Here is a 26,771-nt window from a genome sequence, read left to right on the forward strand (position 1 = left end):
ATCACTATCGTGTCCATTACCACCATCATCATCACAGGCATGGCACCAGTGAAATATTGTGAGCGACCTTATGTGATCCAATGGTTGGGAACCAGCCTGCCAGTGCAGCGGACACAGATGGGATCTCTGGTTTGAGAGGATCCCATGGAGCAACTAAGGATGCCAAGGATCAGCTAAGCCCAAAGGCCACAACGACTGAAACCTGGCCGCTCTAGTGACCAAGAGCTGCAACTCCTGAGCTTGGGAGCCACAGCTACTGAAGCCTGAGCCTAGGGCTTGTATTCTGAAAGTAGAGAAGGCTCCTCAATGAGAAGTCTATGCACAGCAAGGCAGAGGACCCCCATTCGCTGCAACCAGAGAGAGCCCTTGCACAGCAACAAAGACCCAGCACAGTCAATGATAAATAAATAATTTGAAATATTTGTAATAGTGTTTTAATTTAATTTTTTTCTACTTTATTTTTGGCTGCATTGGAGTCTTGCTTTTGCATGCAGGGCTTTCTCTAGTTGCACAAAGCCAGAGCTATTCCCTACTGGCGGTGCATGAGCAACTCATAACCCTGGTTTCCATGATGCCGAGAACAGACTCTAGGATGCTCAGGTTTCAATAGTTTGGTTCCAGCTCAGTAGTTGTGGCACATGGACTTAGATGGCTGATGGCAGGTGGAATCTTCCCAGACCAGGGATCGAACCTGTATCTCCTGTCTCCCCAAGGGGATTCCTAAGTGCTGGACCACCAGGGAAGTCCAATTTTCTTTTCATTAAAAAATTATTTCAAAAAGTGATGATCTAGGAATTTCCAGGTGGTACCATGGATAGGACTCTGAGTTCACACTGCCTAGGACCCAGGTTCAGTCCCTGGTCAGGAAATAAAATCCCACAGGGTATAGTGGAGCTCAACAACAACAAGGAGAAAGGACACTTTCTGTGACCTGAAAACTGCTGGCTCACCGCCTCTGGCCATTGTTGAACTGGTCCGTGGTCACGGTGAGGACCGGCCCCAGTCCACCTGAGGGTGTGCCCCGCCCAGTGGACTCTCTGTTGGCGGGGCTCCCCAGTCCTTAGCATTTCCCACAAAGCCACGCCCCCAGAGGTCTCTCCACCAGGCCTAAGCTACTCCTCAGGGATTAAGGCTTCCTGCACATCCTCTACCCTTCAGGGCCAGGCCCCGGGGAAAAGCGGGGAGCCCTGCTATTCAGGGTACACGCCCACACGGCGAGCCCCACTGGCCCAGAACTCTGGCCTTGGGTGGGCCCAGGGACCCGCTGGAGTCAATGCCCAGATCCCAGATCAGGTCGCTGAGCGTGCAGATCTGCCATCAGAAGGGATTTGCCAAGTTGGCACTGGAACATCGGTGAGGAACCCGGGAGGTGGGGGAGGTGGGGGTTGGTGTCCAGGCCAGGCCTGGCCTCTCGGGCAAGGCTGCTGGGGAGGGGCCCCGGCTCCAGGGCTCCGGAGTCAGGTGTCCCCTGTGCCCCCAGAGCCTCCCCGGTGCCAGTCTTCTCTTTGGGGGACAATGAGCCCTTCCACAGTTTCTCTGCCCACCCGGGTTCTGGGTGGAAAGACACAGGAGACACTGGGCTGCTGCTGAGACTGACTCTACGAATGTTCCAGGCCCCAGGGCCTCCTCCTGCCCTTCCACACCTGAAACCTCTGCCTGCTCTGCTCCCAGGCTCCCCAGCCCGCTCCCCACTCCAGGGCTCAAGGCCCCCGCATGGTTAGGAGGTGAAGCTCCCAGGTTGGGGCCTGAATACTTGGTGCCAGCCCCGCCCCCAGGCTGGCATTTGGCAAACCCACCAGCCCTGAACCCTGTCTCACAGGATCCCATGAGAAGGAAGGGGACTTCAAAGCATCTCGGCGATCACCCCTCTTGATTCTCTTCTGCCCAGAGAGGGGGCTCCCATCCCGGTACAGCTGGGTGGGCTGTGGGGGTGGAGGGGGCACTCTGGCACAGGCGCCCATGCTGCCCATGCACTCAGTGTCCTGAATGGCTCTCGCAGCTGTTCCAAGATCAGATCCTGTGCTTCGGGGTCGCCGCCAGCAGACACCTCCTACCCTCACCTAGTTGGCCTCAGGCCCTGGAGGAGCATAGGCAGGGCTGAAATTTAAAGCTGGAAATATACATATGGTATTACTGTGTTTGTCCTTAGTGTTGATGTCCCTGTGCCAAGTAGTGCCTCCGAGTGGCCTAGATGCTCCCAGGCCAGAAAAGACAAGTGCGCGCTCGTCCAGGATCCGCGCAATCCCACAGTCAGGGCTGGGATCCAGTGTGGGGTCCTGGCTTCTGCAACCCTCCTCACAATGATTTCGAATGTACCCAGAGCTGGACCTCCATGGCACACCCCTTTGGCCGTCTCCCAGTCCCATGAAGAGACCAGCCCAGACCAACCAGTTCATGATAAGTGAGAACAGACTGGAGAACTCTGGGGCTCTGATTAGAGAGGCTCCCTCCACACACGGCCCCCTACAAGCAATCCTGGGAGACCCCAAGCGCTTGGTCACTCAGACCAGAAAGGCTTTCTGTGCTCCTACCAAAGCCTTCATCCCATTTTCCCCCGTTCGGAGCCCTACTGGCTGAAGGGGTGCACCTGGGACTCTCCACCGCCCCACTGCCTACCCCCAGCATGAAAACCCTAAAGAAACAGTGGTTAGAAGTACTGAGCATCTCCCAATATGTGCTCTGTTTCATCTTCCTGGGTAAGGGGAGCAGGGGTCCACTTGGGAAGGTGGGAAAAGGGAAAGTAGGCTAGAAAGACTTGAGCACCCCTTACTGGACGTGGCAAAGTTTAGCAGGGAGACAGGCAAGGATCTCACTGGTGAGGGTAGAAGGAGGAAGTCATTGTGATTTCACAATCGGAACCATTTTCATTTCTCAACTGTCCCCAGGCCCTGTCTTTTCCCTTCTTGGCGTCTTCCTCCTCTTCACCCCGCTCTGGTGTTTCCCTCTTCTCTACTTGGTATGGTTATTCCTGGACTGGGACACACCCCAGCAAGGTGAGTGCCAAACAATGACTGGAGGACCAGGGGGCGACAGAGGGTAAGGTGGTTGGATGGCATCATGGACTCAGTGGACATGAGTTTGAGCAGACTCTGGGAAATAGTGAAGGGCAGGGCAGGCTGGCATGCTGCAGTCCATGGGGTCACAGAGCGTCAGACAGAGCTTAGCCGCTAAACAGTAACAAGGGCCCCAGTAGTGAGAGCTGATATACGGTGTCTGTAGTGATTCTTTCCCCCTTATCTCTCTGCCCAAGGTGGAAGGCGTTACCAGTGGTTGAAGAACTGCACTGTTTGGAAACACCTGAGCGATTATTTCCCCATTAAGGTAACAGGTCACGCTCCAAGGGATGCTCCACCCCTCCCTCTCCCTTACCTCCCCACCTCCCCTCACCTCCCCCTGACAGATTCTCACCTCTGGCTGCTGAAGTTCAGGTGATGGGGCAGGGGGTGGGATGGTGTTCCAGAGTGGACCCCCGTGCCTTTGACCCCATCTTAGATCCTGAACTCTCAAGTCTCTTGATGTGGAGGGAAGTCCTTTCAGCTGATGTCCTGCCTTCTGTTTTCTTTCCCGCATCCTGCCCCCTGCCACCACAGCTGGTGAAGACAGTAGAGCTGCCCCCAGACAGGAACTACGTGCTAGTGTCCCACCCACACGGGATCATAGCCGTCGGAAGCTTCTGTAACTTCGCCACGGAGGGCACTGGCTCCTCGCAGCAGTTCCCGGGGCTTCGGTTCTCACTGGCCGCGTTGAACTGTCTCTTGTACATGCCAGGCCATCGAGAGTACTTTCTGTCCTGTGGTGAGTTTGAGCTGAGGGACAGAGGGTGACCCCACCCCAATCTGGCCAGAGTGACCCCCACTCACCACCCACCCCAGGCACTTGGCTTGAATTGGCCAGGTTCACAGTGGGGGTCAGGAGGTGGCTTGGCCCAAGTGTCCTGCATCCAAGCTGGGAGAGTGACTGTAGGGCACGTGGACAGGGGCACAGAGGTAGGGGGTTTGGAGAGAAGGGGGTGACGTCTGATACTTGGTGTGCTCAAGGGACAGGAGAGGGGCTGTGGAGCCAGTGAGGGGGTACTGACTGTTCCTGAACCTCCTCATGCCCACAGGAGTATGTTCTGTGAACCGTCAGAGCCTGGATTTTATTTTATTTCAACCACAGCTCAGCAGGGCTGTGACCATGGTGGTCAGGGGGCCAATGAGGCCCTGTATGCCGTCCCAGGGTAGCACTGCCTCACTCTCTAGAATCGTACAGGCTTCATTCGCCTGGCACTGAGGCATGGGTGAGTGGGTGCCCAGCCAGGGCTGTCAGAACCTCGCAGTGTCTCTGGGGAGCTACACTTTATCCCTACACACAGGCTGTGGTCAAGATGGTGGAGCAGAAGAACGTGCAATCACCTTCTCCTGCAAGAATGCCAAAATCACAACTCTCTGCTGAACAACCATGGACAGGAGAATGTCGGATCCCACGAGAAAAAGATACCCCACATCCAACGGCAAAGGAGCAGCCCTCGCAAGATGGTAGGAGTGCCATAATTGCCTTTAGAATCAAACCCCTTACCCACCAGAGACGCTCGGAGGGCTCAAACAACGCCTCGTGCGTGGCAGCACCCAGAGAAGCCAGAGAGACTGAACCAGACCTGCCTTTGAGTGTCGCATGAGTCCTGCAGAGGTATGGGTCAGCAATGGCCTGCCACAGGGACAAGGACTCTGGGTGCAGCAGACCCGGATCACACATCATGTGGCATAAGCCCTTTTGGAGCTTGCCATTAACCCTACCAATAAATCCACCAAGCAGACGACCCACAAACTGCAGAACAATTATACCAAATAAATTCTCACACTGTTAAGGACCTTTTGAAGCAGTTTGCCATTATCGACATTACCTCTACCTTTGGTCTCAGGTCAAGCAGCAGGGAGGGCAGAGAGCCCTACCCATCAAGAGAAAATTGGGTTAAAGGTTTACTGAGCATGGCCCAGCCCATCAAAACAAGGCCCAGTTTCCCCCACAGTCAGTCTCTCCCATCAGGAAGCTTCCTCTGACTTATCCTTATCTGTCAGAGGGCAGACAGGGTGAAAATCACAATCACAGAACACTAACCAATCTGATCACATGGACCACAGCCTTGTCTAACTCAGTGAAGCTATGAGCCATGCCATGTAGGGCCACCCAAGATGGACAGGTCATGATGGAGAGTTCTGACAAAATGTGGTCCACTGGAGAAGGGAATGGCAAACCATTTAAGTATTCTTGCCTTGAGAACCCCATAAACAGTAGGAAAAGGCAAAAAGATATGACACTGAAAGATGAACTCCCCAGATCGGTAGTGCACAAAATGCTACTAGAGATCAGTGGAGAAATAACTCCAGAAAGAATGAAGAGATGAAGCCAAAGGGAAAACAACACCCAGTTGTGAATGTGACTTTTTGAAGTAAAGTGATGGAAGTAAAGTCTGATGCTGCAAAGAGCAATATTGCATAAGAGGCTAGAATGTTAGGTCCATGAATTAAGGCAAATTGGAAGTGGTCAAACAGGAGATGGCAAGAGTGAACATCGACACTTTAGGAATCAGTGAACTAAAATGAACTGGAATGGGTGAATTTAACTCACATGGCCGTTATATCTACGACTGTGGGCAAGAATCCCTTAGAAGAGATAGAGTAACCCTTGTAGAGAACAAAATAGTCCAAAATGCAGTACTTGGGTGCAATCTCAAAAATGACAGAATGATCTCTGTTTGTTTCCAAGGCAAACCATTCAACACCCCAGTAATCCAAGTCTATGCCCCAACCAGTAATGCTGAAGAAGCTGAAGTTGAATGGTTCTATTAAGACCTACAAGACCTTCTAGAACTAACATCCCCCAAAAGATGTCCTTTTCATCATAGGGGACTGAAACTCAAAAGTAGGAATTCAAGAGATGCCTGGAGTAACAGGCAAATTTGGCCTTGCAGTACAAAATGAAACAGGGCAAAGGCTAACAGTTTTGACAAAAGAACACACTGGTCATAGCAAACACCCTCTTCCAACAACACAAGAGAAGACTCTACACATGAACATGACCAGATGGTCAGTACTGACATCAGATTGATTATATTCTTTGCAGCCAAAGATGGAGAAGCTCTATACAGTCAGCAAAAATAAGACTGGGAGATGACTGTGGCTCAGATCAAGAACTCCTTACTGCAAAATTCAGACTTAAATTGAAGAAAGTAGGGAAAACCACTAGACCATTCAGGTATGACCTAAATCAAATCCCTTATGATTATACAGTGGCAGTGACAAATAGATTCAAGGGATTAGATCTGAAAGAAGTGCCTGAAGAACTATGGATGAAGGTTCATGACTTTGTACAGAAGGCAGTGATCAAGGTCATCCCCAAGAAAAAGAAATGCAAAAAGACAAACTGGCTGTCTGAGGAGACCTTACAAATATCTGAGAAAAGAAGAGAAGCAAAAGGTGAAGGAGAAAAGGAAAGAAATACCCTGAATTCACAGTTCCAAAGAATAGCAAGGAGAGATAAGAAAGCATTCCCCAGTGAAAATGCAAAGAAATAGAGGAAAACAACACCATGAGAAAGACTAAAGATCTCTTCAAGAAAATGAGAGATACCAAGGGAATATTTCATGCAAAGATGGGCATGATAAAGGACAGAAATGGTATGGACCTAATAGAAGCAGAAGATATTAAGAAAATGTGGCAAGAATGCACAGAAGAACTGTACAAAAAAGACCTTAATGACCCAGATAATCACGATGGTGTGATCACTCACCTAGAGCTAGACATCCTGGAGTCCAAAGTCAAGTGGGCCTTAAGAAGTATCACTACAAACAAAGCTAGTGGAAGTGAAGGAATTCCAGCTGAGCTATTTCAAATCATAAAAGATGATGCTGTGAAAGTGCTGCACTCAATATGCCAGGAAATTTGGAAACTTCAGCAGTGACCTCAGGACTGGAAAAGGTCAGTTTTCACTCCAATCCCAAAGAAAGGCAATGCCAAAGAATGTTTAAACTACCACAGTGGCACTCATCTCACACCCTAGCAAAGTAATGCTCAAAATTATCCAAGCCAGCCTTCAACAGTACGTGAACCGAGAACTTCTAGGTGTTCAAGCTGGATTTATTTATTTTTTTTCTGTTTCATTTTTTCCCTGTCATTTTTTTTTCATTTATTTTTATTAGTTGGAGGTTAACTACTTTACAATACTGTAGTGGTTTTTGCCATACATTGACATGAATCAGCCATGAATTTACATGTGTTCCCCATCCTGATCCCCCCTCCCACCTCCCTCCCCATCCCATCCCTCTGGGTCTTCCCAGTGCACCAGCCCTGAGCCCTTGTCTCATGCATCCAACCTGGGCTGGCACCTGGGCTGGCGATCTGTTTCACACTTGATATTATGCATGTTTCAATGCTATTCTCTCAGGTCATCCCACCCTTGCCTTCTCCCACAGAGTCCAAAAGTCTGTTCTATACATCTGTGTCTCTTTTTCTGTCCTGCACATATAGTTATTGTTACCATCTTTTTAAATTCCTTGTATATGCATTAGTATACTGTATTGGTGTTTATCTTTCTTGCTTACTTCACTCTGTATAATGGGCTCCAGTTTCATCCATCTCATTAGAACTGATTCAAATGAATTCTTTTTAATGGCTGAGTAATATTCCATTGTGTATATGCACCATAACTTTCCTATCCATGCGTCTGCTGATGGGCATCTAGGTTACTTCCATGTCCTGGTTATTATAAGCAGTGCTGCGATGAACATTGGGGTACATGTGTCTCTTTCAGATCTGGTTTCCTCGGTGTGTATGCCCAGGAGTGGGGTTTCTGGGTCATATGGCAGTTCTATTTCCAATTTTTTAAGGAATCTCCACACTGTTCTCCATAGTGACTGTACTAGTTTGCATCCCCACTAACAGTGTAAGAGGATTCCCTTTTCTCCACACCCTGTCCAGCATTTATTGTCAAGTTGGATTTAGAAAAGGCAGAGGAACCAGAGATCAAATTGCCAACATCTGTTGGATCATCAAAGAAGCAAGAGAATTCCAGAAAAATATCTACTTCTGCTTTATTGACTATGCCAAAGCTTTTGACTGTGTGGATCACAACAAACTGTGGAAAATTCTGAAAGAGATGGGAATACCAGACCACCTGACCTGCCTCCTGAGAAATCAGTATGCAGATCAAGAAGCAACAGTTAGAACTGGACATGGAACAACAGACTGGTTCCAAACTGGGAAAGGAGTATATCAAGACTATATTTTGTCACCCTGCTTATTTAACCAATATGCAGAGTACATCATGCGAAATGCCAGGCTGCATGAAGCACAAGCTGGAGCCAAGATTACCAGGAGAAATATCAATAACCTCAGATATGCAGATGACACCACCCTTATGGCAGAAAACAAAGAAGAACTGAAGAGCCTCTTGATGAAAGTGAAAGAGAAGAGTGAAAAAGCTAGCTTAAAACTCAACATTCAAAAAACGAAGATCATGTCATCCGGCCCCATCACTTCATGGCAAATAGATGGGGAAACAATGGAAACAGTGACAGACTTTATTTTCTTGGGCTCCAAAATCACTGCAGATGGTGACTGCAGTCATGAAATTAAAAGACACTTGCTCCTTGGAAGAAAAGCTATGACCAATCTAGACAGCATTGTTCTACCCGTAGTCCGAGTCCCCGGTCGGGAAAGAAGAAGACTCCTCGAAACAATGCAACTCGCAATAGGGGAATTTATTACTGACTCGAGCCAGGGCCTCCCGCCCTCACCAGGTGTGTGAGGACAAAAGGCCCCGAGCCCCAGTTCTCTCGGGTATTTATTAGGTCAAAACAAGCAGCAGGTAGTTGGCACAAGCGGATTGGTTACACAGTGGGTAGTTGGCGTAAGCAGATTGGTTACACAGTTGCAAGGTAATTTTTGTTGGCCCTACGTGGGGCTTTCAGCTTTCCCCTGATAGGTTCCTTTCCTTCTGGCTAGGCATATGTTGATTGGCTGGCTCCAGGAGGCCTGATAATTATGTTACCCCGGGAAACCAGGCCTACTCCTAATCTAGGCTGCCTGCCATGGCGTTAGCCGTGACAGCCTCACATTTCCCCCCTGTCTTTGTACTTTTGTAGAGGAATCTTTCTCGTCACCCTGTGAAATTGACTGATATTGTTGTCTCAGTACCATAATTTGGATGGTATTTAGGCGCTCCCTAATAAATGAGACCAGACGGTTTAAAATGTATGGACCAAAGGTCAGTAACAATATTAATATTATGAGTGGACCCAGGAGGGTGGAAATCAAAGTGGTCAACCAGGGGGAGCGCTGAAACCAAGATTCAAACCAGCCTTGTTGGGCTTCTCGTTTTCTCTTCCGCTGGGCTAGTCCCTCTCTTATTTTCTGGAGAGATTTTTGTACCATCCCTGAATGGTCGGTATAGGAACAGCATTCTTCTCCCAGTGCTGTACATAATCTTCCTTGCTGCAGAAACGACAAATCTAAACCTCTCTTATTCTGTAACACTACTTTAGTCAAGGAGCTCAAGGATTCTTGGAGGTACGAAATGGACTGTTCCCGTGGTTTTGCAACCCCAAGGGGAGCAATAAAAAGAGTCAACTCTCCCACACTTTTAAATTTGGTTCCGATCCCTTCCTCCCCCCAGGCAGACATAGACAGGCATCTGTTCGTAGTACTGTGGGCCTTTTCGCTCACAGTTATGGGTGAACAGACCTAAAGAGCCATGGGCAAAGAACTTGGTCAGTTGGTGGGGACCAAACCCATTACTGTCAGCCGCCAGCACGCACAAATCAAAGGTCAATACTGGCCATCATGTCCCTTTGGGGGCCACGTTGGAGCTCGAATTAAGCACTTCTCCAGTCTCAGGATTGTAGATCACCCAAGTCAGTTTAGCTGGCTGATGGGGGTGGTGGCTGGTTGCTCCTGGGCCGATGAAAACTGTTATCAGCAGGAGAGTTAAGAGGGCTCCCGTCATACGAGTTTCAGTTTCAAAGGATTTGATGGGTGAGGTCTTGCCTCCCATTCTGCTTGCATTTTCTCCTGTTCTTCCAGGGTGGCTTGCCGCACGTGATTGCGGTGAACCTAGGGCCCGATCCTGTCGACCTTAACAGCAGTAGGAGTGGTAAGGAGAACAACATAAGGGCCTTTCCATCTAGGTTTTAATGCTTTAGATTGGTGTCGTTTTACCCAAACCCAATCACCCAGGCCAATATTATGTGAGGAGATGATCCCCTTGCTTGGACCCTCGTGTATCTCTCGAATTGTACATATAGCTATGCACCTTACTTACTGCCATCAGTGTTTGCTGAAATTGTCTCAAGGTAGGGGGTGGTAGGCATTTTCCCTCGAATATAGGACACACAGGAGGGGGTCTTCCATACAGAATCTCAAAAGGGGTAAGATTCAGCTTATAAGGGGTGTTACGCGCCCAAAAGAGTGCGAAGGGAAGGAGGGTCACCCAGTCCCCGCCAGTCTCTATTGCCAACTTTGTCAAAGTTTCTTTTAGGGTCTGATTCATTCTCTCAACCTGTCCTGAGCTCTGGGGATTATATTCACAATGTAACTTCCATTTCGTCCCCAGAGCTTGGGCCAGCCCTTGTACAATCTGGTTCACAAAGGCAGGTCCGTTATCTGAGCCCATAGTCACTGGCAGCCCATACCTAGGCACTATCTCCTCTAAGATCCTTTTAGCAACCACTGTTGCTGTCTCTCCCTTAGTGGGGAAGGCTTTTACCCATCCCGAGAAGATATCTACCAGAACCAACAGATAGCAATATCCGTACTTGCCTGGTCTTACCTCAGTGAAATCTATCTCCCAGTGTTGTCCTGGCTCTTCCCCTCGGTACCTCATTCCAGTGTGCTGCCTTTTCCCTGCCTTCATCAGCTGGCACGCTTTGCAAGCCTGGATTATTTCTCGTACAGTTGCATTTTGTCGATGGAACCTCAGGCAGGCCGTCTGGAGAAGTGTCAAGGTCTTTTTCTCCCCCAAGTGTGTAGTTGTATGCAGGTGTTCACATAGGTGACGACCCAGGATGGCAGGCAATATCAGGTTGTTGTTTTGATCTCGGTACCATCCATCTTTGTCATCCTTCTGGAGGGTGGTATCCTCATTGATCCAAACGAGGTCAGGGAGGGAATAGTCGGGGACTGGCAGCAGAGCCCCCATACCAGGAGGTGGAAGTCCCATGGCTAATATGGGGGCAGCGTAGTCCCAGCTGGCCGTTTTTCTAGTGGCTGCATCAGCAGCCCATTTGCCCCGTGCCCTAGGGTCTTCTCCTTTCTGGTGACCGGGGACATGTACAATTGCTACTGCCCGGGGTAGTTGAACAGCTTTCAGGAGCCTGTGGATCTCGGGCAAATTCTTGACTGCTTTTCCCTCCACTGTTCTAAATCCCCTTTCCTGGTATATCGGACCTTGAATATGGACAGTGCTAAAAGCATATCGGCTGTCCGTAAAAATGGTGACTCTCTTCCCTTTTGCTTGTTCCAGAGCCTGTATTAGGGCAATCAACTCTGCTTTTTGCGCAGACGTGTTTGGGGGAAGTGTCTCAGCCCATATTGTCTGCCCTGAATCATCAACTATAGCGGCTCCCGCCTTCTTTTGTCCGTCTTTTACATAGCTGCTCCCATCGGTGAACCATACTAGCTCACTGTTGTTTAGCGGCACATCAGTTAAGTCTTTTCGAGCTGCCAGGGCCTCAGCCAGTATCTCACTGCAATCATGGAGAGGGTGGTCCTTCTCTGGGTTAGGTAGAAGCGTGGCTGGATTCAGGAAGCAAGGGATCTGAAAACACACCCATGGGGCATCGAGCACCAAGGCCTGGTAATGTGTCAAATGGGCATTGGAGATCCACTTACCCGGCGACTGCTTTAGAACCCCTTCGATGGCGTGGGGGGTGTAAACCCAGAGTTGCTGTACATACGTTAACTTGTCAGCGTCGCGGACGAGGAGGGCAGTGGCTGCAATGATGCGGAGGCAAGGGGGCCACCCAGAGGCCACCGGGTCCAATCGCTTTGAAAAATATGCTACCGGCCGCTTCCATGGTCCCCATTGTTGCGTCAAGACCTCCTTTCCTATTCCTTGCTTTTCATCTACAAACAACTGGAATGGCTTATTTGGGTTAGGCAGGGCAAGGGCTGGGGCTTCTATTAGGGCCCGTCTGAGTGTCTGGAAAGCCTGTTTCATTGGCTCAGTCCTAGTCCAGTTTGGGGTCTCTTTACTTCCTCATACAAGGGCCAGGCCTTCTCAGCAAACCCCATGATCCACAGTCTACAATACCCAACAGTCCCCCAAAACTCTCTCATCTGGCGGGGGGTCTTGGGCTCTGGTATCTGCAATATTGTTTCCTTCATGGCTTGAGTTAGCCACCTTTGCCCCTGCCTGATCTTATACCCCAAATAGGTGACCTCTTGCCAGGATATTTGCACCGTCTTTGCGCTAGCACGATGTCCCAAGGTGCCTAGAGTCTGTAAGAGGTCACCGGTGGCACGGCTGTATGCCTCCTCTGTGATTCCAGCCAACATAAGGTCATCCACATATTGCAGCAGGATGACCTCTGGGTGGCGAGTCCGATATTCATAGAGGTCTTCACTCAAAGCCTCATTAAACAAGGTAGGGGAGTTTTTGAACCCTTGTGGGAGGTGGGTCCAAGTTAGTTGTACTACCGGTTGGCCTTTTTCCTCAGTCCACTCAAAGGCAAATATCTCTTGGCTCTGGGCCACCAGGGGTAGGCTGAAAAAAGCATCTTTCAAGTCCAACACAGTGTACCAAGTGTACTCAGGCAACAGACTGCTCAGGAGAGTACACGGGTTGGGGACAGTAGGGTGTATGTCACTCACCCGCTTGTTGACTGCTCGTAGGTCCTGGACAGGTCTGTAATCTGTACTCCCTGGCTTCTTCACCGGTAGTAAGGGGGTGTTCCAAGGGGATTGGCACCGCTTGAGAATTCCAGCATCCATGAGCCATCGAATGTGGGGAGTGATCCCCCGCCGAGCCTCCTGGCTCATAGGGTATTGCTTCACCCTCACAGGAGTCACCTCGGCTTTTAGTTTGATGACGACCGGATGTCTCTGTTTAGCCAGTCCCATTCCTGCTGTTTCTGCCCATGCCAACGGGTATTTGTGGACCCACGGTTGTATATCTGGTGCTATAACCTCTGAGGGCTTAGGCACAAAAAGTCTGTACTCATCTCTTAAAGCTAGAGACAAGACATGTATCAGCTGTCCAAGTCTATCCATGACTGACATTCCCCCAGGGTCAAAATGGATCTGAGCATTAACTTTAGTCAACAAGTCCCGTCCAAGTAGAGGGGCTGGGCATTCTGGTATCACCAAAAACGAATGGGACACCTGATGGGTCCCCAGATTCACTTTCTGTTCCGTGGTCCAACAATATCTTTTGGTCCCCGTGGCTCCCTGCACCAAGCTGGTTTTTTAGACACTGGTCCCAGTTTTTTGATTTAAAACAGTGTTGGGCGCCAGTGTCCACCATGAAGCCAACGGGTTTCCCCTCCACATGTATGGTTACCCAGGACTCGGGGAGGGGTGTTGAGTCTTGACTCCCCTAGTCACTGTCTTCCCCGCATACAGAACTTGAGTTCCAGGGGAAATTCTCTCTCTTCAGGTCTCTCTTAGGGCACTCCTTTTCCAGTGCCCCCGTTCTTTGCAGTAAGCGTACTGATCTTTCTTTAGGGCCTGCCTTTTTGGTCGCTCTTTTTTTCCTGTCTGGGGGCCTCGAGGCTCCCTCAATTCTGTTCCGGCCTTTATCCCTGCAAAAAGAATCTTGGCTAGCTCTCTCTGGTTCTTCCGGTTTTTCTTTGCCCTATGTTCCCTATCTTCTTTCCTGATCTTCTCAGCTAATTCCCTTTCCTCCCGACGAAGTAGTTTCTCCCTTTCTTCTGGGGTCTCCCTATTATTAAATACCTTTTCAGCTGCTTTCAGTAAGTCTTGTATTGTCTGTTCTCTTAACCCCTCTATCTTTTGTAATTTCTTCTTAATATCTGGGGCTGCCTGATTTACAAATGCTAGTAGAACTGCAGCACGTGATTCTTCAGCCTGGGGGTCCATGGGTGTATATTGTCTAAAGGCTTTCATTAGCCTCTCTAGGAAGGTTGATGGGCTCTCAGTGGGCTCTTGCCTTACTAAATTTACCTTTGCCAAATTTGTTGGCTTTTTTAGCTGCGGCCCACAGACCAGCCATTAGAGTCTGGCATTACACTCAGAGACGCTCCCTACCTTCCACTCGCTCAAAATCCCAGTTAGGCCGCAACAGAGGAAACCCCTCGTCCACGAGATGAGGCTGGGTGGTTGGTCTCCCGTCGACCCCCGGGACCCATTTCTGCGCCTCTGCCAGGATTCGCTCCCGTTCTTCCATGTTGAAGAGCACCTGCAACAGCTGCTGGCAATCATCCCAGGTGGGGTTATGAGTGAACAAAATGGGAATAGGGCCAGTATTAATAGGTTCGCTCTCCGTCTGGGTTAGCTGGTCCCACCCGGATGGGGAGTGCCTGTACAGTAGATGAAGGTAACTCTGGGTCCCCATGATCCTGCTCACCCCTATTTCTTCTATTCTTTCTCTGGCGTCAGAGTTCCCTTGTCCCTTCTGATTCATCGGGGGGCTTTTCCCCCTGGGGGAACCTGCAACGGAGGAGGGGCATATGGCGGGGGCCTAATTTCCGTCTCCAAGTCAATCAGGTTCCGGTCTGAGGATTCCTGCAAGACTGGTTTTGGGCCCTTATTCTTCTTGGCTTCCTCTGGGGGAGTGGGAGTTTCTGTAACCAGGGCCTGTACATTAGGAGAATCAGGGAGTTTGTGAACAAAAGGTTTTAACCATTCGGGCGGATTTTCTACTAAATTTTGTCAGACTATAACATATGGGACTTGGCTCGGGTGGCCCCAGGGATCAGGAGCCATAACTTTTTATTTCACTGCTCAAATAATAGAAGGTTGAAAAGTTCCTTCTGAAGGCCATCCAACTTGGAAGGTGGGCCACTCTGCAGAGCAAAAGGTTATTAACTTACTCTTTGTAACCAGTAGCAACAGATCATACACTCTAGCCCTGACATCCGAGAAATGATCAGTCATGAGAGAGAGTGAGGTAGATTTTCTTTGCCTCATAGCGAGAGTCAGAAGAAAGTCACCGAGAATTACCACCAATAAATCCTATTGGGAGTGGTGGCGGCCAGTAAGTTGGGCTTGTGGTATGCTTTTGGAACTGCTTATGTGCCTGCGTCGTTGCACAGAAGTTTTCTTGCTGGGGGCGGGCACCTTAAGGGTTTCTAGCCCATTCTGTGACCCCCTTATCCTTTCAGTGTAGTCTTCCAGTGGCAGGCGCCCTATCGGTTCTTAAGTGCCTGTCCCGTGCCCACACAGACGGGTTTTTATTTGGCCAGATTCTCGGTTTAGAATACGAGAAGAAAGAAAGGAGTTTCACCCTCTTGGGCTCCCGTTACTGGGGCGGACCTATTGGGAGGCCTTCAGAATCCGCCAGGGAGTAGCCCTGGCCGGGACTCGTCAGTTGCCCCAACAACTGTCAGCCTGTTCACTGAAACTCCCAGAAACAGAAATGAGGCTCCAAGGCTTTATAGGAAGAAGTAGACAATGACACACCAGAGAACAACAAGACAGGAGACAACGCCGGTAGTTAAACAGACACAGAAAAACACATAGACAGACACACATTGGCCGACAACACAGATCCTCTGGAACAAGGGTCACCTTACCGTATGGCGTCCACTGTTCCCCAGATTCGGGCTTAGGAGAGGAGGTCTCCTTCCCGCAGAGCTGGCTGCCTCCCAGCACGCTCGCTGGCCTCAGCCTCACGCCAGCCAGAACGGCCAGTCTGTTCCCTCATGGAAAGCTTTCCCTAACGCCAGACACCTTCCTGCTTCACAGCAGGACCCCAGATTTACTCTGGTCTTTTTCTGCACCAGACACCTTCCCGCTTCACAGCAGGGCCTCGGCTTTACTCTGGTCTTTTTCTAAACCTGCCTGAGCACCGGTGCTATTACCTGTCTTTTTTCCCCTTTGTTCCAAAGAGCGTTCTTCCCCAGTCAAGGGATCCCAGACGAGCCCCCAAATGTTCTGCCCGTAGTCCAAGTCCCCGGTCGGGAAAGAAAACTCCTTGAAACAATGCAACTCGCAATAGGGGAATTTATTACTGACTCGAGCCAGGGCCTCCCGCCCTCACCAGGTGTGTGAGGACAAAAGGACCCGAGCCCTAGTTCTCTCGGGTATTTATTAGGTCAAAACAAGCAGCAGGTAGTTGGCACAAGTGGATTGGTTACACAGTGGGTAGTTGGCGTAAGCGGATTGGTTACACAGTGGGTAGTTGGCGTAAGCAGATTGGTTACACAGTTGCAAGGTAATTTTTGTTGGCCCTACGTGGGGCTTTCAGCTTTCCCCCGATAGGTTCCCTTTCTTCTGGCTAGGCATATGTTGATTGGCTGGCTCCAGGAGGCCTGATAATTATGTTACCCTGGGAAACCAGGCCTACTCCTAATCTAGGCTGCCTGTCATGGCGTTAGCTGTGACAGCCTCACAAGCATATTAAAAAGCAGAGACATTACTTTGCCAACAGAGGTCCATCTAGTCAAAGCTATGGTTTTTCCAGTAGTCATGTATGGATGTGAGAGTTGGATGATAAAGAAAACAGAGCACTGAAGAATTGATGCTTTTGAGCTGTGGTGTTGGAGAAGACTCTTGAGAGTCCCTTGGACTGCAGGAGATCAAACCAATCCATCCTAAGGGAAATCAGTCCTGAATATTCATTGGAAGGACTGATGCTGAAGCCGAATCTCCAATATTTTGGCCACCTGATGCGAAGAGCTGACTCATTGGGAAGGACCCTGATCCTGGGAAAGATTAAAGGCAGGAGGAGAAGGGGACAACAGAGAATGAAATGGTTGGATGGCATCACTGACTCAATGGAAATGAGTTTGAGCAAGCTCCAGGAGTTGGTGATGGACAGGGAAGCCTGGTGTGCTGCAGTCCATGAGGTCACAAAGAGTTGGACACAACTGAGCGACCAAACTAAACTGAGGAGCCTGGAAGTGCTTTCCTGGTGGCTCAGCAGTAAAGAATCGTCCTGCAGTGCAGGAGACACAGGAGACGCAGGTTTGATCCCTGGGTCAGGAAGATCCCCTGGAGGAGGGCATGGCAATCCACTCCAGTATTCTTGTCTGGAGAATGCCATGCACAGAGGAGCCTGGAAGTCTATAGTCCATAGGATCTCAAAGAGTCAGACATGACTGAAGTGACCTAGCAGGCTTGCACACAAGAGCCTGTGGGCTTTCCTGGATCCCATGTGTAATCTTGCTAGACACAAGAAGGGCTTGTGTAAGGCTGGACCCAAAGAAGGACTTCCCTTGTCAGGATAAGATGAGAACCCTCCACCCCAGCATAGTCACTGTCTCCCCTTCCCAATTCTCTCCTCACCTGATGGCATCTTCTCCCATGCAGGAAAGATGAGGGAGGCATAGCTCTGATCGTGGTCCAGGGACAATGCTGGACCATATGTTCTAGGAGGGAAGACAGACTGGAAGCTCACTGTGGCTTCTTGGATCTAAGCTTTAGTTCCATGGAATCCGGAGGTTCAACCCATGAGAGCTTCCTGTAAGTGGGGGATGGAAATCAGCCTTAAAAAAATAAAAAAACCTCCTGGAGCTGGTCTTTCCTCCAGTCCCAAGGAAACTGTCAGAACCTTGCAGAGGCCCCTGGAGGTGTCCTGAGGACAGCAGGGGCCTGAGGAGCAGGGCCCTTTAGCCTGGTCCTCCCCAGCCTTGCACCAGCTGCCTTCCTGAATTTACCTCCCAATGTTCCCTTGCAGAAGTCATTTTAAAAACCAAACAGGGCCAGAAATTGCTGGGCTCTGGAAATTTCTGTGGTAAGTGATTGCTCTGGACTCTGTTGGCTTGCAGATGGGTTGCAACGGAGGAACAATCACTAAGAGGCATAAACTGGTGAAGGGGCTGAAGAAGGTTGAGGAGGTCGACAAGGATGCTAAATTAGTGGCCCAGTGGAACTACTACACTCTAAGTCAGGAAATATTAAGACGACCAGTAGTTGTCTGTGAACTTGGCGGACTTTACTACAAAGATGCCATCATTGAGTTTTATTGGCCAAATCTTCTGAAAAGGCTCTTGGGAAGTCAGCCTCTCACATTAAAAGCATTAAGGATGTGACAGAACTGAGGCTCTCTGACAACCCCGCCTGGGAAGGTGATCAGACGACCTCCAATGGGCATGTTTCATCTGCCCCGTCGTGGGCTTGGAGATGAACGGCCGACACAGGTGTTGCTTCCTCCAGTGCTGTGGTTGTGTGTTTTCTGGGCAAGCCCTCAAAGAGATCAAAGCAGAAGTTTGTCACACGTGCAGGGCTGCCTTCCAGGAGGGGACTGGGTCATCAGGCTCAATGGCACCAAGGAAGGCGTGGAAGTGCTGCTGAAGAGTAGGATGGAGGAGGTGCAGCTGCGAGCCAAGCTGGGGAAGAAAACAAAGGAACCCAAGGCGCCAGAGTCTGTCTCAAAATCAGGTGTCAGTGAGGAAGCCCCAGGACCGTCAAAAATGAAGACAGGGAAGCCTGAAGAACCCAGCCTTGACTCTCGAGAGAAGAAGACCAACTCAGCTCCCAAAAGTGCAGCAGCACCTGGGAGCGCTTCTGGAAAAGCCACCAAGAGGTTCATCGCTGGCAGCAAAGAGTCAGAAGCTTACAAGTCTCTCTTCACCACCACAGCTCTGCCAAATCCTCCAAGGAGATGTCGGCCCACTGGGTCACCCACATGTCCTACTGTGTCTGAGGCCCTCAGGGCGGCCTCCCTGGGCCCTGTGCACTCTCTTGTCCCCTTAAAGCTGGAGCCACTCGAGTAGGAAGGCATAGTGGGGACTCAGTGACCCTGCCAGCCCCTGCCTGTCACCCTCTCCCAATCACCTCCACCCTCTGTGCACTTGGACTTTCCCATGGCCCCGAGAGCATTTTGACCACATATTTACACTCAAAATAATTAAAGACTCCAGATTCCTTCTGGGTGTGTGGTCAGCTCATTTTGACTGAAATTCTCATGGTTTTGCTGCCAATGTTTAATTAATTAAGTAAGCCGAGTGAGATTGAACTTGAGAAAGGAAAAAAAAAAAACACTGTTCTTGGACATTTCCAGCCTCTGACACCCCACTTGCACCCACAGCTAGATTGTCCTTCTTCCTTCCTCTCACCCAGGCTCCCATGAAAATGTGTCACCATTTCTTGTGGACTGAGCATCACTCTGGCCAGACTCTAAAGTCCCTGTCACCCTTGGCCCCCGCCACCCTCATCACTTCCCCTTGGATGCAGGTGGGTTGAGCAGGCACAGGAGGAAATATTTCTTGCCAGAAGGTCCCTGGACCAGGAAACTGCAGACGAGTGAGACCTGGGACAGGGACATAAAGTGTGCCAACCTGAACCATACTAGAATCTGCCTATCCTGTCTCCTACTAACCCACCCTTCATTCATGGAGCATCTCCATGTCCTGGGCACGCATCATGACAGCTGCAGTGATGAGCCCAATTCTCTTCTTGTTGCTCACGGTGTTCAGGAGACTTTGATCAGAAAGTCATCACGACAGAGGGAAAGTGCTTTGTGTCAGGAGACAATGTGACGTGTGACAGAGGCTTCTGATGGGTGTGTGTCAGACTTCCCTAAAAGAAAGTAACCTTGGGACTTGCCCGGTAGCCTGGTGGTCAAGAATCTGCCTTGCAATGCAGGGGATAGGTTTGATCCCTGGTCAGGGAAGGAAGGTCTCACATGCTGCAGAGCCACTAAACCTGCACTGCAACGAAAATCCCGCGTGACACTAAGACCTGATGCAGCCAAATAAATAAATATTTTTTTAAAAAAGTAACCTTCACAAAAAATGGAAGTGTCCTTCCAGTGAGGACAGGGGCAATATAGGGGTGGGGAGTGGAGGTCACCACAAAGTACTGAATGCCAGATAGGCTCAACGATGTTTGTTCAATGCAGGGAATATTGACAATATTTTTAAGAACTGTAAATGGAAAGTGACTGTTAAGAATCATAATAATTTAGATTTCCCTGGTGGTACAATGGATGGGAATGCCAATGCAGGGGACATAGGTTCCTCTGGTCGGAGAGAATCCCACATGCCATGGAGCGACTGAGCCCCAGGGCCACAAAAGCTGAAGCCTGGGATGCCTAGGGCCCAAGAGCCTCAGCCACTAAGCCTGGGTGCTGCAACTACTGAGCCCGGATGCCACAACTACTGAAGCCATGAGCCCAGAGCCTGTATTCTGAAACAAGAGAAGGCACCACAATGAGAAGTCCACGCCCAGCGAGGCAGGGTAGACCCTGTTCACTGCAACCAGAGAAAGCCCTTGCACAGCAACAAAGACCCAGCACAGCCAGTAATAAATAAATAAATAATTTAAAATAGTTGCAATAGCTTTTTAAATTTAATTCTTTTTTCTGTTTTATTTTTGGCTGCATTGAATCTCTCTGGCTGCATGCAGTGCTTACTCCAGTTGCACCAAGCCGGGGCTACACTCTGCTTGCGGTGCGTGGGCTTCTCATTGCTGTGGCTTCTATGTTGCCAAGCACAGACTCTAGAACTCTTGGGGTTTTAGTATCTGTGGCTGCAGCTCAGTAGCTGTGCTGTATGAACTTAATTGCCTCTTGGCATGTGGAGTCTTCCCAGACCAGGGATCAAACCCGTGTCTCCTGACTTGCCAGGAGGATTCCTAACTGCTGGATCACCAGGGAAGTCTAATTGTTCTTTTTTAAGTGATGATCGAGGAATTCCCAGGTGGTACAGTGAATAGGACTCTGAGTTCACACTACCGAGGGCCCAGGTTCAATCCCTGGCTGGGGAACTAAAATCCCACAAGGCCAAGGATGGCCAAACAACAAAACAAGAAAAGGGGACTTCCAGTAACCTGGAAACAATGCTGGCTTACTGCCTCTGGTCAGGCCTGAACAAGGTCCTGGTCACAGTGAACACTGGCCTCCGACCACTTGGAGCATGTTCCCACAGCCCAATGGTCTCTCTGTTGGAAGGTCTCCCCAATCCTTAGCATTTTCCACAAAGCCACGCCCCCAGAGGTCTCTCCATGGGGGCCTAAGCTACTCCTCAGGGATTAAGGCTTCCTGTACATCCTCTACCCTTCAGGGCCAGGCCCCGGGGAAAAGCGGGGAGCCCTGCTATTCAGGGTACACGCCCACTTGGCTAGCTCCACTGGCCCAGACCTCTGGCCTTGGATGGGCCCCGGTACTACCTGGAGTCAATGACCAGATCCCAGATCAGATTGCTGAGTTTCCAGATCTGCAATTAGAAGGGATTTGTCAAGTTGGCAATGCAACACTGGTGAGGAACACGGGGGTGGCCAGGCAGGATTTCTGCGGCAGTGCTGCTGGGGAGAAGCCCCACCCCCAAGGGCTCGGAGTCAGGCGTCCCCTGTGCCCCCAGAGCCTCCCCGGTGCCAGTCTTCTCTTTGGGGGACAATGAGCCCTTCCATAGTTTCTCTGCCCACCCGGGTTCTGGGTAGAAAGACACAGGAAACACTGGGCTGCTGCTGAGATTGGCTCTACGAATGTTCCAGGCCCCAGGGCCTCCTCCTGCCCTTCCACACCTGAAGCTTCTACCAGCTCTGCTCCCAGGCTCCCCAGCCCGCTCCCCTCTCCAGGGCTCAAGGCCCCCACATGGTTGGGAGGTGAAGGTCCCAGGTTGGGGCCTGAATACTTTGCTGCCAGCCCTGCCCCTAGGCTGGCATTGGGCAAACCCACCAGCCCTGAACTCTGTCCCACTGGATCCCTCAGGAGGGAGAGGGACTTACTTGAAGGGGTCTCAGTGGCCACCCGTCTTATTCTCTTCTGCCCACACTGCAGGCCCCGATCCACGTACAGTGACCCAGGTGGCCAGCTCAGCACACATGGACATGGTGCACGGGGTCCCTGTGAAGCCACCCAGGCGGCCGTTCCAAGAGCACGCACTGTGTGTCGGGGTCCCTGCCCACAGTCACCTCCTTATCACTAGGCGGCTGCAGGGTCCTGGAGAAATGTGCATGGGGACTGAATTTCACACTGGGAATATATATGTGGTATTACTGTGTTTGTCCTTAGGGTTGATGTCCCCGCGCCAAATAATGCCTCCCAGTAGCCTAGACACTCCCAGACCTGCAAACACTAGGGCATGCTCATCCAGGATCTGTGATATCATGCAGTCAGGGCTGGGACCTAGTGGGTGGGCTATCTGCCTTCTTCTGCAACCCTTTCCCCACAAGATTTTTACTGCACCCGGGAGAAGACCTCGGTGGCACATCCCCTATCCCGCTTCCCAGCCCCAAGCAGTGGCCAGCCCAGACCAACCCATTGGAGAAGTTCATGGTAAGTGTGGGGAGCCTGGAGACGGCTGGGGTTCTGAACATGGTCTCCACATCCACAGGCGATCTCTAGAGGCCACAAGGGGTTCGTCACTGAGACCAGAAAGGCTTCCAGCATCCAGTCTGGGGGCCCTGCTGGCAGAAGGGGAGCACCTGGGAGTCTCCACTGCCCTGCTGCCCTCCCCCACCATGAAAACCCTGCAGAAACAGCAGCTAGAAGTACTGAGCACCTACAAATACGTGTTCTGTTTCCTCTTCATGGGTGAGGGGAACCAAGTTGGGGTCCACTAGGGAAGATGGAAAGGGGGAAGGTGGGAGAGAAAGGCTGGAGCCCACCCCCACCCGGACCACTAGGGCCAGGGACGGACAGCCCAGAAGTCCAGCTGGGAGACCGGCAGGGGTCTCACTGGTGAGGGTGGAGAAGTCATTGCAGTTTCAGAAGCTAAATCATTCTCCTTTCTCATTTGTACCCAGGCCCTTTCTTTTCTCTTCTTGGCGTCTTCCTCCTCTTCACCTCCCTCTGGTGGCTCTCTGTTCTCCACGCCGTGTGGTTATTCCTGGACTGGGATATACCCTACCAAGGTGAGCGCTTAAACAAGGGCCCAGGGAGAAGAGGTGATAAAGGGTGTCTGTGGGAATTCTTCCCCCACACTTATGTGTCTGCTCAAGGAGGAAGGCGTTCTCAGTGGATAAAGAATTAGGTTCTTTGGAAACACATGAGGGATTATTTCCCCATTAAGGTAACAGGACACCCTCCAAGGGATGCTCTCCCCCTTCCACTCCCCTACCCCACCACCTCCTCACCCCTCCTCACCTCTCCCTGTGATGGCTGCTTCAGTTCAGTCAATCAGGCAGCGAGTGTGGTGGTGTTTCAAGAGTGAACCGTGTGCCCTTGACCGCATCTTTGATTCTGAACTCTGAAGTCTGTTAGTGTGGAGGGAGGTCTTGTCCCGTAAGTCTTCTATGCTTATTTCCCTCACCCTGTCCCCTGCCCCCCACAGCTGATAAAAACAGCAGAGCTGCCCTCAAACTGGAGCTACGCGCTTGTCACCCACCCACATGGGATCCTGGGCATCAGAGTCTTCTGTAACTTCTGCACTGAGGTCACTGGCTCCTCGCAGCAGTTCCCCAGGCTTTGGTTCTCGTTGGCCATATTGAACAGCCTCTTTTACCTTCCAGTCTATCAAGACTATGTTATGTCCTATGGTAAGTCTTGAGCCGAGTGACAGAGGCGACTCCATCTGGCCGGAGTGGTCCCCACTCACAGCCTACTGCAGGCACTCGGCTTGAACTCACAGTGGAGGGTCAGGAAGTGGCTTTGGAGCTAGGGTTCCGCATCCTTGCTGGGAGAGGCGCTGTAGGGCACATTGACAGGCGGACAGGGGTAAGGAGTTTGGAAAGAAAGCGGTGGTATCTCACTCTTCCTGTGCTAAAGGGAGAAGAGCCTAGGGAGTCAATGAGTGGGTAAGATCTGTTCCCGCACCCCCTCTTGTCCACAGGAACATGTTCCGTGAACCATCAGAGCCTGGAATTTATTCTGTCGCAGCCCCAGCTCGGCCAGGCTGTGCTCATATTGGTCGGGGGAGCCCACGAGGCCCTGCATGCCATCCCAGGGGAGCACTGCCTCACTCTCCGGAACCGTAAAGGTTTTGTCCGCCTGGCATTGAGGCACGGGTGAGCGAGGACCCAGCCGGGGCTGCCTCCAATGGTCGGAACCTCACAGCATCTCTGGGGATCTACACTCTATGCCTACACACCCGCCCCCATGGACATGGACTGTGTGTCCCCAGAGCTTACATGGTGACCACCTCTAGAGGGCGGTCCGGGCAGCCCTTGAATGGTTCCTCTGTGCCCAGCCCTGAGGCCCATTCCCCAGGCTTCCTTCCAGGCAGAGAGGCAGACAGGATCACAGTGCAAACCGCTGGACCCAGTGTCTTGGATGTCCACAGTTCATTGCTTTGTGACATCCTCTCACGGGCAAGACTTTAGGTTTCTTTACTTGTGAAATAGGGTGAACACCCACCTTGCCACCACGTTGTAGTTGAGACTGTATGAGAAAATGTATACAGGGTGGCCCAGAACACATTCGTCTTAAGAACCATGAGTCCCGGACTTCCCTAGTGGTCCAGTGGGTAAGACACCATACTCCCAATGCAGGGGACCTGGGTTTGATTCCTGATTAGGGAACTAGATCCCACATGCCCCAACGAAGACCTGGCAGAACCAAATAACTAAATAAAAATAAAGTCCCTTCTTCCAGGTCTTTCCTTGTAGTAACATCATTTGGCCTACAAAGTGCTTAAGATGGCCTTGGGAAGTGGGAACCTCTGGAGGAAGAATGTAGGGGGCACTCTCAGAGCCTCTTATGTGACCAACCCTCTTCTTTCTTGTCTCCCCACCCTCCCAGCACCTCCCTGGTGCCCGTGTACTCCTTTGGGGAGAATGACATCTTCAGAGTTAAGGCTTTTGCCCCAGACTCCTGGCAGCGTCTGTTCCAGGTCACCATCAAGAAGGTCGTGGGCATTTCTCCTTCCATCTTCTGGGGCCGTGGTCTCTTTTCAGCCAAGTCCTGGGGTCTGGTGCCGTTGGCCAGACTCATCACCACTGTGAGTGAGTGCCCGTCTCCATGGAAGAAGGCCAATGTGAGCTGCATAGGCAGCCGAGGCCCCTCCCCTGACCTGAGTCCCCCTGTCCCTGCAGTGGGCCGCCCCATCCTGGTGCCCCAGTGCCGGCAGCCCACCGAGGAGCAGGTGGACCACTATCACATGCTGTACATGAAGGCTCTGGAGCAACTGTTTGAGGAGCACAAGGAGAGCTGTGGACTCCCGGCTTCTACTCGCCTCACCTTCATCTAGCCCTGGCCTCACCCCTGCGCACCTCACAGCCCCACCCACCCACCCACCTGCCCCGCAGCCCCCGATCCCAGAGCCCCCACTGACTCCACACTACTGTGCAAATAAAAGCCAGTTCTCTCATCACTGCTTGGTGGAACCTTTCTCTAGGAGTGAGTCTGCCCACTTGTGTTCCACCTCCACCCTAATTGATACAGACTTGCTGCAGGGCCCTGAATTCTCCTCCCAGAGACTGAATTCTGCTACATGAACTTGCATGAGTCTCTTCCCTTGGCTGGGTCCCTTTTCCCTCTGTAAATGAATGCATCCCCTTAGCTAAGAGTTCTTGAGCATCAGAATGGAGTTGGAGAGGAGAGTTCCCCCAAGGGGTAAGCTTTCAGAGTGGGCAGGATTTAAGTAGGGGGAGACCGCAGAGTACATGAGCTTCCCTTGTGGCTCAGCTGGTAAAGAATCTGCCTGCAATGTGGGAGACCTGGGTTCAATCCCTGGGTTGGGAAGATCCCTTGGAGAAGGGAACGGCTATCCAGTCCAGTATTCTAGCCTGGAGAATTCCATGGATTGTATAGCCCATGGGATCACAAACAGTCAGACATTACTGAACGACTTTCACAGAGTACATGGTAAAATACCATGAACAAAAGCTGGCAAGCGTCGAGTGTACCTAATAGTAGGGAGGATCGGAATGATCCCCAGTGATAGAAAGATACAGTTAAGAATATACCTACTTCTCTATCTCTTCCCATCCTTGTGTAAATTACCAACATTTAACATTTTAAAAACTGGAGACTGACAAAATAAGAGCCAACGACTCGACTACCATCATCACCATCACCACCATCATCATCACAGGTACCTGCCCAATGAGATGGGAGATGGTCAGTTGAAATGTCTGAGGGTCCTTATACGGTGATAGCACCCTTCGACTTGTGTCAGTCCAATCTCTTGATTGGCTTTATGTCTGTATCCATGACTTATATGAGAAAGTCTTGTTGGAACTAAGTTGGACCTTGTTGCATAACTAAATGCAAGTCTATTTATCCTCCGCTGTCTTCAAAAATTTATTCAGTGGAAGAATTTTCCTTGTCTCTGGGTTAAAAAAATCTTGGCACTCTTGTGACTTACCTGGTATTTCTCAGGTGATGAGTTCTACATTCACTTTATGTTGGTACCTGGAAATGTTTAGTTGGTGTATCAATCAACACTTGTATCTTCATCTGAGGATAGCAATTTCCTATCTCCAGCAAGGCCCAACTAGGTGCATCCAGCGTGTGTGCTTGGCCAGAAGCGGCAGTTGGGGGAAGAGAGAATAGAAAGGGAAGGAGGGAAGTGTTTTCTCTCCCTCCCTCTCCAGCTTCTGGTGACTGGTCCCCTGTAGGTTGGAGCATGGGGCAGAGGAGGGGAAAATGGCCCCCAAAGTTCTTAACTGCACTGGCTTAAGACAGCAATGGGCTCCAGATCTTTGAAGTTAGTTTCTTTCCCTCTTGGGTCCTTTCAAGGATTTTTTGGAGTTTTTTTGGAAAGAAGGGACTCCTAGACTGTTGGTGGGAAT

General features: G+C 50.7%; 3 pseudogenes; all 3 read left to right on the plus strand.

The window, feature by feature from the left end:
• Positions 1 to 2,623: 2,623 nt before the first annotated feature.
• On the plus strand, positions 2,624 to 4,283 carry LOC136157409 (2-acylglycerol O-acyltransferase 3-like; annotated as a pseudogene).
• Positions 4,284 to 17,923: 13,640 nt separating this feature from the next.
• On the plus strand, positions 17,924 to 18,801 carry LOC136157410 (replication termination factor 2 pseudogene; annotated as a pseudogene).
• Positions 18,802 to 21,344: 2,543 nt separating this feature from the next.
• Positions 21,345 to 25,225, plus strand: LOC136157412 (2-acylglycerol O-acyltransferase 3-like; annotated as a pseudogene).
• Positions 25,226 to 26,771: the final 1,546 nt, after the last annotated feature.

The sequence above is a fragment of the Muntiacus reevesi genome, chromosome 2, assembly GCF_963930625.1.
Source record: "Muntiacus reevesi chromosome 2, mMunRee1.1, whole genome shotgun sequence".
NCBI classification, from domain to species: domain Eukaryota; kingdom Metazoa; phylum Chordata; class Mammalia; order Artiodactyla; family Cervidae; genus Muntiacus; species Muntiacus reevesi.